The 12,214-nt window shown below is 33.8% G+C and overlaps 2 long non-coding RNA genes across 2 annotated transcripts; both read left to right on the forward strand.

Moving 5' to 3' along the window:
* The first annotated feature begins 2,752 nt into the window (after positions 1-2,752).
* LOC137400042 (uncharacterized) lies at positions 2,753-3,769 on the forward strand. The gene is made up of 2 exons (XR_010979206.1): positions 2,753-2,891; positions 3,067-3,769. It is a non-coding gene; the product is annotated as an uncharacterized lncRNA (long non-coding RNA).
* A 6,347-nt stretch (positions 3,770-10,116) lies between these two features.
* LOC137399891 (uncharacterized) lies at positions 10,117-11,880 on the forward strand. Its single transcript, XR_010979189.1, has 2 exons — positions 10,117-10,218; positions 10,343-11,880. It is a non-coding gene; the product is annotated as an uncharacterized lncRNA (long non-coding RNA).
* The last annotated feature ends 334 nt before the right edge of the window (positions 11,881-12,214 follow it).

Here is a 12,214-nt window from a genome sequence, read left to right on the forward strand (position 1 = left end):
AGTAGTGCCCATGATAGCGATGGTAACTATGGTAGATGTAGCAGCCATAAAGGTTGTGCATGAAAAAAAATCTCTTAAAAGAGTAGCACAAGCATGATACGGTCTACATAAATTATATACCGGTATATGCTCAATCATAGGCTAAATGTGGAAAAAAATTGCTATAGTATTTATGCTTTTTATTTCTAAGACTACCTTATAGAAACTTCCCTAACGCTTCCAAAACATTGCTTCAAGCATTTCCTGACATGTATAAAGAGAGTTAAGGTGTTTACTAGAAAAATGTTAGAATCGCTGTAATTATATATTATTCTGGCTATAAGAATTGGTGGCTACAAAATTTGATTTACTAGAAGGCATCAAACATGGCCGGTTCTTAAATAAATTTAAACTAAATTATATACTGGCCCAACACTAGTATGTATGGCCTAATATTACGTGAAACATTCCAGTCAGCAATTACTAGTAGAAAAAACCTAAACTCTGGCAAAAATCGACCATCTCTGAGCTCTATCAAGTTTTACCTTAGGGAAAAATTGTTTGTGTTCAATTTTATCTAAACTCAAATAGCTTGCCAAAAAACCTATGGTTTATATGTAATTTCTTCTTATTGGGACAAAATGAGCTGTACTGACATGAATGTAAATTTAATACTTCTTGTAAAATTAAAATAGGAACTATCACAATATTAAAAGTGAAATATTTGAACTGCTTTAAAACCATAGCTACGATTGTGATGTGGTGAAATAAGGTTTCAATTGAAAATTGAAAGGCAGTAGAACAACTTGCATATACTTCAAAAGAAGGCTTCTATTGACCAATATGCAAAGATATGTGAGAAGAAACCGATTAAAACACCAATGATTCATTTATAAAAGAGGCGTTTATCAGGAACTTCCTCTGAATGAGTGGGTGTGCTCTGTTCACCTGACATGTCAAACCACTTAATGCTTCCTGAACCGCTTTCTTCAGCCACTGGTTCACCCACGCCCAAGTAAGGGTTATGTGAAAAACATCCTTTAAGTAAGCCATGCACCATGATTAGCATTGTAATACAACAGATAACCCTATCATATATGTAACTCATTAGCACTTTGATATTTAGTTGATTTCATTGTCTCCTGTTATGTGATTAACAGGCAGAAAACAATTAAAAAGTAATACGCAACTGGTTCTTTGTGAAAATCCTGAAATTGAGATGTTTATACTATTCAATGTTGCTTAAGCTAAACCTTATATTTTGACTGACTTCAATATATGTCAGGATCTACACTATTAGCTCGTGTTGATAACCAACACGATAATGGTAATACAGTTAAGTAGTTGAAATAGCAAAGTTTTTAACTTTTGCTTCAGGAAGTAAACTTCATGATTCCATAGTTCTCTTAATTTTGTTACGAGTCAACTTTACCTTGTTTTAAATGTTGATGATTAGAAGTATTCTATTTTGCATCGGTTATTTTTTTAAATTTCAAATTTTATAACAATTTAAGCTAAAATTAACAAGAATGATTGTACATTTGTTACTGTGATTGTTTAATACTGCTTGCTTTCGCTTTACTGGTTTGCATAATGATATAACAAATATATGTTTAGAATGATATTATTAACTATTGAACAAATCACAATGAGGCTTTCTTGGCATCCTACCTGCATTCACAAAACATGCACTCCGATAGCTTAATGATGCCTGTTGTTAATAATGCCTTTTAGTAAACAATGGAAGCATCTCCAATCATGTGACAAACTTCTTAAAAGCTGTGGGTGTTGAAATCAATCATTTCTTTTTAGCAAATATGCACAATTGATGTAAGGGGCTATGTAAAGAAGCCTGCTAGTTACTTCATGAAGGCTGTTCCACATTATACCTTCATAAGTCAGCATTGGCCTTCTGGCATTCGTTGCCAACTATGTGTACAAGGAACTGTTAGCATCTACGAAACAGAGAGTTTGCAGCTGTCAAACTTTGTTGTTATTTTACTGAGTGTTGACGACAGCCTGACAATGTAAACCATTTGGCAACATTAATTTGCAATTACCATGTTGGCGTGGTAAATTGCTTATAATAGTTGCTGCAAGACTAGTATTTGAATCGCGCATGCGAAACAAAGAGGTTTCTTTACAAAAAATTTAAAAGAAAAATGAGAGCACTATGTCACAGAGTATTTACTGATGCAAACAGAAATAGGTTTGTGATAGTGTGAACATTGTTATCATCGGCGATCACCACTGTATTGCGATGTCAATACTGAAGTATGGCAGTACAGTGTGAACCAGTATTTAGCCACACAAATTGCAACAACTCAGCTATATAAAACTTAATCAGAAAGCCTAATAGAAAAGCAACTTTTTATGCAATTGAGAAGAGTACTATATGTATTAGAATACACTACATACTAGAACTTACTGTTAGCTTAAGCTGTAGTTATTAAATTAGCAGAAAGCAGCTATTCAATATCAATATACAGTAGTATATCGGCGTAAACACAAAGTTTAGCAGGCTTCCGGACCAAAAAGATAAAATGATATTTTTGGATACAGCATTTGCAAAGATAAAAGGTAAGTACAGAAACGTTACCCATTGTTGCATAGCACCTATATTGCTACTACGGTAGATCGGGTTGCACATCTCTGAGCAAACTCAAAACCTAATGATGCGTGTCTCCATCTACAGTATAACGATTACTCTTTAGTTGTGCGCTTGTCTGAACTTTCCATGACATCCTATCATGAGTCAGCTTTATTGAAGCGAGACTAGCTTTGCTATATATGCACGTGTTAGGTCTGTTCTCTTCATTGCAAGACAGCTACTCTAGCAGCAGTCAGTGACAAAAACAAGCTAACCTTGCGAGAACTATTGCCTTCAACAACTCACATTTACACAATAAAAAGTAAGTTATTGGATAAAATAACTTTAAACAACTTCATGTTAAACTGGATTGTTTAAAAAAGTATTTTATTATACCTATTGTTGTACTGATAGACTTATCGATTCTGGAATTTATGGGTTTTCAACATATCAATGAACTCTAGTCAAAATTCTTTATAGTATGATTTTTGTTATAGAATGCCTTGGGTAAAAAAGACATCAGTTCGAGACAACCAAGTGAAGGTTGACCTCAGCAAATGCAAGAAGATGTTTCTCTACCCAAACAGCCAAAACAACTTGACGAGTGTCACTCAGGTGTGGGTCTACCAAGGAAGGGTCATCCGATCAGTCTCTGAAGAACAGAACAAGCTTCGACGTACCTCATCATCCTCATCTACTAGCAGCCGATCTTCAGTAAAGTCACCTTGAAGAATTTGAGAGCTTTGAAAGATTCTTTTGGAAATGAGGAAATTTTGCTCCGAGCTACTCCTGACACAAAGTGTGAAAAGAAGTCTTGAATGCAGACCGACTGAGAAAACACGATCAAAAAAGAGAAACTTGATTCACTCTGACACTCTGGCTCTTGTAAAGGAACTGTTCACTGTGAAGCTAAATAACTAGAAACAGCATTAGTTATTTTTGTTACAATACTCAAAGTTGTGATTTTGAATTTGAAAATCAGCAACTTTTCAGATACAGAACAAATGGTTTAAAGAAACAAGAGCTTTAAACTTTTTGAAAAGATATTATGTGATGGCCATGAATGAATTTAGAGTGACCTTTAACAGGAAAGCACAACTCAGAAAGCTATACTATTATTTCTTATTGGTTTTATAGGCTCATATGTGAGTGAAATTATGTAAGATATGTATTATTAAACAAATAAATGCTGAGAAACACTTAATGTTAATTCTATTCCAGATACATGAAAAAATATACAGCTTAATGAGATGAGTGACAGAAGTTGCTTAAATATTGGCAAACACTTGGCTAGCTGATTCGCTAATTAACCAGTGGTTATCAGCGATTGGTAGTTTGTTTGCAAACACTTTAGAATTATCTGAACTGAAAGTATACAACTAAAATAGCCTTATCACTAGAACAAGGGTAGAACAAGGAAGGCAAAAAACTGTGGCATATTGCCCTTCAGTGCTCTCAAATGTTCTCAGTTCGCTAGAAGATATTTTTTATTCAAGTGCACAGAATTCCTGTTTCATACCAGAATTAAGCGCATAGTTTGCAGATCAGTATGAACTTTTTAACTGTAGTGAATGTGGGGTCCTGTTCTCATCAATTCACAGATTGATGAATAGGTAAGTATCCTGGCACCTCAACATATGCCATACTCGGCTGTCAGTTGTCCTCATATATACGATCATACTCCAAGTGCTTAAAAATAATAAGCCCCCTGAACAGTAGTCTTGATCTTGCTAGCGGAGCATAATTTTTCTCATTCTTTTGTTCTAACATATTATTCTTATAAGACTTCAAAAGTGTGGTGCATTATGCTAATTCGTGAATTTTAGACGTTGCATAAATCTTTAGGCTAGACAATCAGAAAAATCGATCTGAATGATCTTTTGCATAGCGGCAATAGAATAACTAATGTTAACTTTTCATTTCTTTTAGTTTTCGTTTCATTTAATTTTTCTTTTAGTTTTTATGTCGTAACAGGTCGAATATGATTCTCATACTCGACCTGTTATGAAAAAACAATTGATTAGATTTACTTGCTAAATTTTTTTTCACAAGAGTTCACAAATAAGTCTTTGAGGTTCTCTAGGGATTTATTTAGTAAACGAGTGTTATCTCTATATTTCAACAGCTTAAACGTTTAGTATGAAACTCCTAATCTTCACGGCTATTAATATCTAGATGTATATTTAAAAAAGTAAAGTAATGCGTTCAAATTTGGCTGTAGTGAGTAATTTATAGAACTGTGACATCATTGCCGGGTGCCTCTGTATTAATGGTTAAATACGGTTTTTTTCTAATCCAGTTTCAGCATACACATCCGGTAATAGCAAACTGCAAGCTTTTATGATTTTTTTGTTCTAGTATATGTCACCCTATTAAAGCACTAATGTTGCTTCAAGATGTCCCACTTTCTGATTCTAACCATAATGGAAATTAAAATTGTGCCAAAGGTTTTGCCATAACTGCTTTTCTACAACTAACCGATTCTTCATTGATTACATCTAATTTTTCCACTCTGCCTGGCGGCATCGAAAGAAAACTTGATGAGTGACAAAGGTTTGTGGCGGTGCTATAAACTATTTGATGTAAATCATAAGTTGACCATTCTGCTTAATGCATACTGTTAACAGCTCCCTTTATTTTGAGCATATTTTGTAATGAGGAAAAAACAAAAGATTGGGACTTGTAGAAATTGATCTTGAATGTAACCGCTACTTTTTCTGAGCAGATTTCTAATATATTTCAATGAAAAATTTAAAAATTCGTGTTGTGCAAGTCAACATATTTTTTTTCAGTGATACATCAACTTCATTTACATTCTTTCACACAACTAGTGTATCAAGGCATTGAATACAAACATACAACATGAGCTAATACAACGTTTTTAACAAATTTTATAAAAAAACAATTTTTATTCCTAATAATAGCTGTAAACATATTCTCAACGCATTAGATGAACTTTGAGACATTTTAACCAACTTCAACAGTGATAAAGAAGATGTCGGCTATAGAGCTTCTAGCAACTGCTTACATCTACATGTAAGTATTAAACTTTGATAACAAATATTTATGACAAAGCCGGCAATTACCATTATAAAAAGCTGATTCTTTAATAAAAGATCACGGCTTTTGCAATGCAAAAGAACCTATGCAATGCCTATAACAATGCCTCCAGAACCTCTGAGTAAACTTCTTTACAGTAATGAGAGTTGTGTCTTTCCATGTTTGTCCGTCTGCCCAATGCCGTGGTAGAAGGTTAGAAAAAGTACTCCATACAGGATTAGAACTCATAACATTGGGCCTACTAGACAGACATGCCAACACCTGTGCAAATCCACTACCTTCTAGCACTGTTGAATAATTGTACAGATAATTATTCTCCGTTTCATTGACACATCTGATGCTCACTCATAGCAGTTTAGGCTGTCAGGGTTGTAGTCACTCTAAGGAAGTTGTCATGGTATAAAACTAGTGCATCAGAAGTACTAACAAAAGCCAAAAAGCCCCAAAAGTTTGTTAAGTATTGTAGAATTCAAAAAATTATGTTAGAAAAGCTTTTCATAACATAAACTAATTGTCAAAAGCAACTATAAACTTTTGAGGCTTAATTTGCACTCATCAATGCAACTTACAGAGTGATACTGGTGTCAAAAGGATATAATGGTTTATGGACAACAAACTTGTAAACCTTTATTAAGGTCAATAGTTAGCAAAAATCACCCTTTAAAATTAGTCTTTTTAAACATTCGCCACCTGACCCCTACAGATCATGTTTGAGCAGACAGTTGCTGCAAACAATGACATTATTCCAACAGAGCGTACCTACTGTTTAGGATATAATAAAAAAACAGTTGAAACATTGTTAGTTGACGCATTATTAGTTACAACCTTAGCTAATTATAGACATAGCTTGTCTGGTCAATAATAAGCATTCTTGTTTAGAGCTGACGCAACTCAGTAGTGTTCTGCCTACAGTCTTGCGCTGAGAGATGCTTAGCCTTAAATAGATTGTTGCTTAGGTAATGCAACTACGTAATGTTACTATTTGGTTGCCTGGAAAAGATTAATATAGGTTTGCGGCAAATATCTCCTGAGCAACCGCATGCATGTCTGACTGACTCATTCAATTTTGTTATCCGATAACTATCTACAAGCATTGCAGAATATGCGCAACTGTCAACAGTTTATGGCATATTTAAAAAGGTATTTATTATTTAAAAATAGCTGGAAACTAAGCTACTTAATTTTTCTCAAAACAGAACTGGATCAAAAGCAACCCAAAGATCCTTAAAGATATTATCTCAGCAGTTAAAGAGGCAAAGTGAATGGATCACTAGCTACCAGCTTCCACAACCTTCTATGTACAAGCCACAGTCTGCTTATCAGGCCATAAAAAATAGCTGGAGTTCTTAAACCTCAGCTCGGCTTTCAAAGCAGCGTCTTTGACGTTTCACCACCGGATAATAGGGCAATCAATTTAACCTATTCGTTTTAATGAGCTACGTGAAGAACACTAAAATTGCTAGACAAAATCTGTGGGAGTGAAAACGAAAACTGCTGCAATGGTAATACACAGGGATAAAGCCAAGTCAAAAATAGACTAGCAGCTTAAAGATGGCACAGTGTGTCAAATTTAAGTACAAGCCGGCAAACGCTTGTTGTTTACTAATGGCAACCTTGAGACCAAATCTTTAATACTGTTAACAACAAAGGCATTTGTATACACACTCTTTGTTTATTTAGCCTTATTAAATAATATATATATTATTGCATATATGCAAAATAAACTATAGTGAGTGGACGATATTGCAATTAAAGTAACATGTTTTTTCAGGAATTATCACATGTCCTCACCCGTTTACGAGTTATTTATCTAAACTGTTATATGATACAGTAAGTTTAGAAATAGCTTCACCAACATAACTTGACTAAATCAAAATTAAGGCTACTAATGGCTATTTAGATGATTCATGAAAAATAACAATATTTTGTTATTGTCAATTTTTACCACTGATGGCTAATCCGACTTGGTCTAAAGCTGTCAGAAAAAAACTAGAAACTACTGGTATGGAACTATCTTAGTCAGTTAAAACATTTTCTACTTCATATTAAAAGCTAGTGTAAACCCTTAGTGTTCAAATTAAGTGCTAGTTTCCTGAGAAAAATGTTTTCTGCTCTTCACTAGATTTTCTTAATGAATAATAAGAGTGTTGAGAGAATTATTTTGCGATAATGCAAGTGTAGAGCTAAAACATCCATATCAGTAAAATATACTAACAGTTATTGCGAAACTCACAAGTAAATTCCTATTCCCACGACCAAACACGAGCGAAGCAAACATTTGGAAGCTTTATGATAAATGCATATGCGCACGCAACTCCCGAAAGATTATCCATCAACGGCCATTACCAAACTCTTGTACAGCCATCCCATCAACAAATTTAACCATTGCTGTGTAGAGTCGTTTAAGTATAATAACGATACAAAACACATCTAAAAATATTTAAATATGTTACCAAGTCTTTGAAAAGTTTCTGCAATATCATAAAACTAACCCATCTGATCGGATTATACATAAATAGACAGATTAATTTGGACTAAAATCGCGATAAAATCTTGACAAGCTTTTTTTAATCAAAATTAAGACCGGCCAACGAAACGTCGATAAGCCGGTGCGACACAAAGTAGAACCATTAGGTCGTGCGCATTGCACATTTCATCAGTCTATGGCATTGTCCAATTGCCAAAGGTTTCTGTAATTAATGTAGAAGTACTGAAAAGTTATCGTTCTTTTTTGCCGATTCTACCAGACTCTGAAATTTTGGACAATTATAATGAGTACTTTTGGTATTCAAACTGATGTCCAAAGCAGTGAAAGTAAAGGAAATGACGATGATATTTTTCTAACGATTCTAACAATATTTAATTATAAGAATAATCATTCGGTTTTATAGGATTATTATAAGATATATAGTTATAATAATACTCATTCGAATTTACAAAATCAAAGTATATAGTGACCAAGGTGTGCAATATGTTACTTTTATTATTTTTCTAAAGATTTTGTAGATGATACAGCGGCTGTGCCCAATATCGCGGTACTGCCAAGCCGTTTTTAATATCTGCAAAATTAAATAATAAGCCTACATTTTCTTATAGATATACATCTATTTCTATGACGACCAGCTAAAATCTGTTTAGATTTTTAGATTTAGCATAATTTTTTAGATGTAATTACAGAAATCTAGATAAATATCACAACTTCTTGATATTGATTGCTATGACCGATGATATACAGCCCCTCCCCTAGCCTGTGTATATTACACAGCAGCTTGCCATTTTACTCCTAACATTGCATTTCTCCTATTGCAGGGGAGAGATATAAACATATAATCTTTTCCTTAGATTATTTCTGTTTGTTGTATATAATAACACCCAGTACATTACAGCTACCATTGAAGTTTTCCTTTTGCACTGCAGTGCCATTTTCGCTGCTAATGTTACATTTCTCAGCCGGCAGTAACTTTCTTTTTCTATTATCACTTTGGTTGTGGGCTGTATGACAGGAGAATTTCTAGTTTAAATTAGCTTTCTCTTGTTTTTATAGATGCCATGTGCCCAATGCTTAAGGTTACCTAAATGTGCAAGTGTTTAGCAATTTATGAGTATAAAAAAGGGTTTTCAGGTTTCTTGAAATAAATTGTTACAAGTCAAAGTTTTGTCAAGTATGGGCACTAAAGTATTCTTTAAGTAGAACTAAATTCTTTTTTATGTACCACCAGAGTCTTTTTTAAGTAGCACTACAGTCTTTATTAAGTAGCATTAGAGTCTTTGTTACGTAGCACTAGAGTATTTGTTAAGTAGCAGTAGAGTAATTGTTAAGTAGCACTAGAGTCTATGTTAAGTGGCACTATAGTATATGTTAAGTAGCAGTAGAGTATTTTTAAGTAGCACTAGAGTATTTGTTAAATGGCACTAACCTTTTAGGCAGCATATAATAAATGTTCTAACTATTAAGTAAAATTGAACACAAAAAGTAATAACTTTAAAAAATATTTCATCAGATTTACTGTAAAATTTTTAAAATATATTTGCAGTGCAAATAAGATAGGAACTTTAAACACTCATGTATACACATGTGATATATACAGGTATACAGGTTTTACAAGTGATGAATGCAAAATAGTTGGTGATATAGTTTCATTTATGCACTGCATTGCTCATGACAATGAGATCACAAGATGCATTCCATTCTTTTGTTATATATAGGGTTTCCGTGACGACCTTGCAAGTGTTTGCTTATAACTTTGGAAATCATTGTTATGCTAATGTACATGTGACGGCGCTTTAGGCAACTGTTTTTGTATAACTAACCAAGCTGTGATTATTACTGAGCTGTGTAATGGACTGTGAGAAAACTTCAGGATTAATGTAAAGTGTTTCAACCCACATTAATGCACTCATTTGATGTTTTTCTAATGCGCAACAGTGACTCATCTTCAATGAACCGAGACCAGTCGTGCTATATCTACAAGCGTTTCTCCTGATCTCTTCAGTTAGCCACCATTGTGCCACTATAATCTTGATAAGAAAAGTTAGTCTTGTGTGCTTTATTTAAATTGATTCTCATTAAACACACTTTAATAAACAAGGTGAGAGAACCTTTAAAGTACAATATCAAACTGTTAACTAATATACATGTATTTGAAACATTTAGTATAATAGTTGTCATTTTGACAAAATCATATTTTAATATGACCATATGATAATTTGCAGTATGCCTTGGGTTAAGAAAACATCAGTTCGAGACAACCAAATAAAAGTTGACCTCAGCAAATGCAAGAAGATGTTTCTTTACCCAAACAGCCAGAACGACTTGACAAGTGTCACTCAGGTGTGGGTCTACCAAGGAAGGGTCATTCGATCGGTTTCTGAAGAACAGAACAAGCTTCGACGTACTTCATCATCTTCATCCACAAGCAGCCGATCTTCAGTAAAGTCACCTTGAGAGATCTAAGATCTTGACGATGAAAGTGATGGAACAGAGGAGCTTTTGCTTATAGACCAGCTTCAACTCAGAAAGACAAATGAAGTTGAGCTGGTGCATGGTGATCAGCAGAATGATGAGAGAGATAAAAAAGGAGAGCTATAGCATGTTTTTCCTAGCATCACAGTATTACTTGTGTGAAAGATTTTTTGCAAAGCTCTGATACAGAATGTAATTGTGGCTTTTACCTTTTACCGTACTAAGCCATGGCTATTGTTAATCTAGATTTTAGCAAGCGTTTGAAATACATTTTTTGATAAATTAAATCTTTGTGTTTCTTACTAGACTTTCACATTAAACTGATTACAGGCATTGTGGCCAGAGCGTATGCTGCAATTGTGAATTGTTACTTTAGCTACTAAATTAATTGCTAAACTAATGCTCATTAATTGGAATATGCCACATAAGGGATGCAACATACACGTATGTCAGCAATGTCGAAACTTGTGGCTTTGCGCTATAAAACTCTAAATAGTTTCACACCAATTACATCAAACTAGTCTAAATACTGTAGAGTGAGGTTCTCACAAGATAATGTTGCTGTATTCTTACATATTTGACATATTGTTAAATTAAACTGAAAGGTAAAATCTCTGGCACAGCAAATTCAGCCAATACAGTTTCTACAGCACACATCTTGAGCTACTCAGAGTCTATGGAAAATCTTTTTATTGTACCAACCTGAAAACAATATAGGAAACCATAAACACCGAATCATTTGCTTCACTTATTTTGCCTTTTCTAGATCGGTAGTCAAAAATAAAATAGTAATTTTATTTTATGATGAGAACTAATTAATGCCTACTTTGTATGCCTCTAGGTAATGCATGCACAATGATAAGGTAGATTTTTACTATCCCACGTAACATTAGTGTGAGCTAAGTATATCTTCATGACCATTGATCACCAAATTAGATAATCTGAGCTGATATTGCAACACACTAACTTTCAACCATTCCCATGTCTGAGCTGCATAACTGTGGTTTTCTTATATATTAATTTACTTAAACTGTATTTTCATACACGTAGTTTATACTAAAACTAAAAATACTAACTCTGGGTTCAAGATGTACACCCGATGTGGCTAAGAAAGGCTATGACAGCATAATATGTAAGCCCTAAGGTACCATTATGTTAATGCCAAGAATCCTTACTTGTCGCCTCAGTATATATGCCTAGGCAAACTGATTTTGATATACACATATTATTCTGTCCACTTTTGTATCTCGTATTTGACTGATGACACATATATATTTATTGGTACAAATCCTACTCTTTTACAAAGTTGAATGTCACCCTTTGGTTGCAATTTTTTTAACAATACATTGTTAAATATTACACGTACTTGTGAAATGATATTTGATTTTAAAAAAATTATGTTTACATTGAACACTGTCTCATGTTATGCATCAGTTGATATTAAGTCAGAATATAAATTTTACACACCTTAGCTTTAACTTTGGCTTTAAAGATGAACTTGCATAACATTTAAGTAAATTCTAGTAGAGCATATTGACATTTTCTATCATTTACGATCGTCTTTTGATGCTTGCGGTAATCTGACTGCCAGGATGTTTCAAGATTAAAATCGACCAAACTTG

The sequence above is a fragment of the Watersipora subatra genome, chromosome 7, assembly GCF_963576615.1.
Source record: "Watersipora subatra chromosome 7, tzWatSuba1.1, whole genome shotgun sequence".
NCBI lineage: Eukaryota > Metazoa > Bryozoa > Gymnolaemata > Cheilostomatida > Watersiporidae > Watersipora > Watersipora subatra.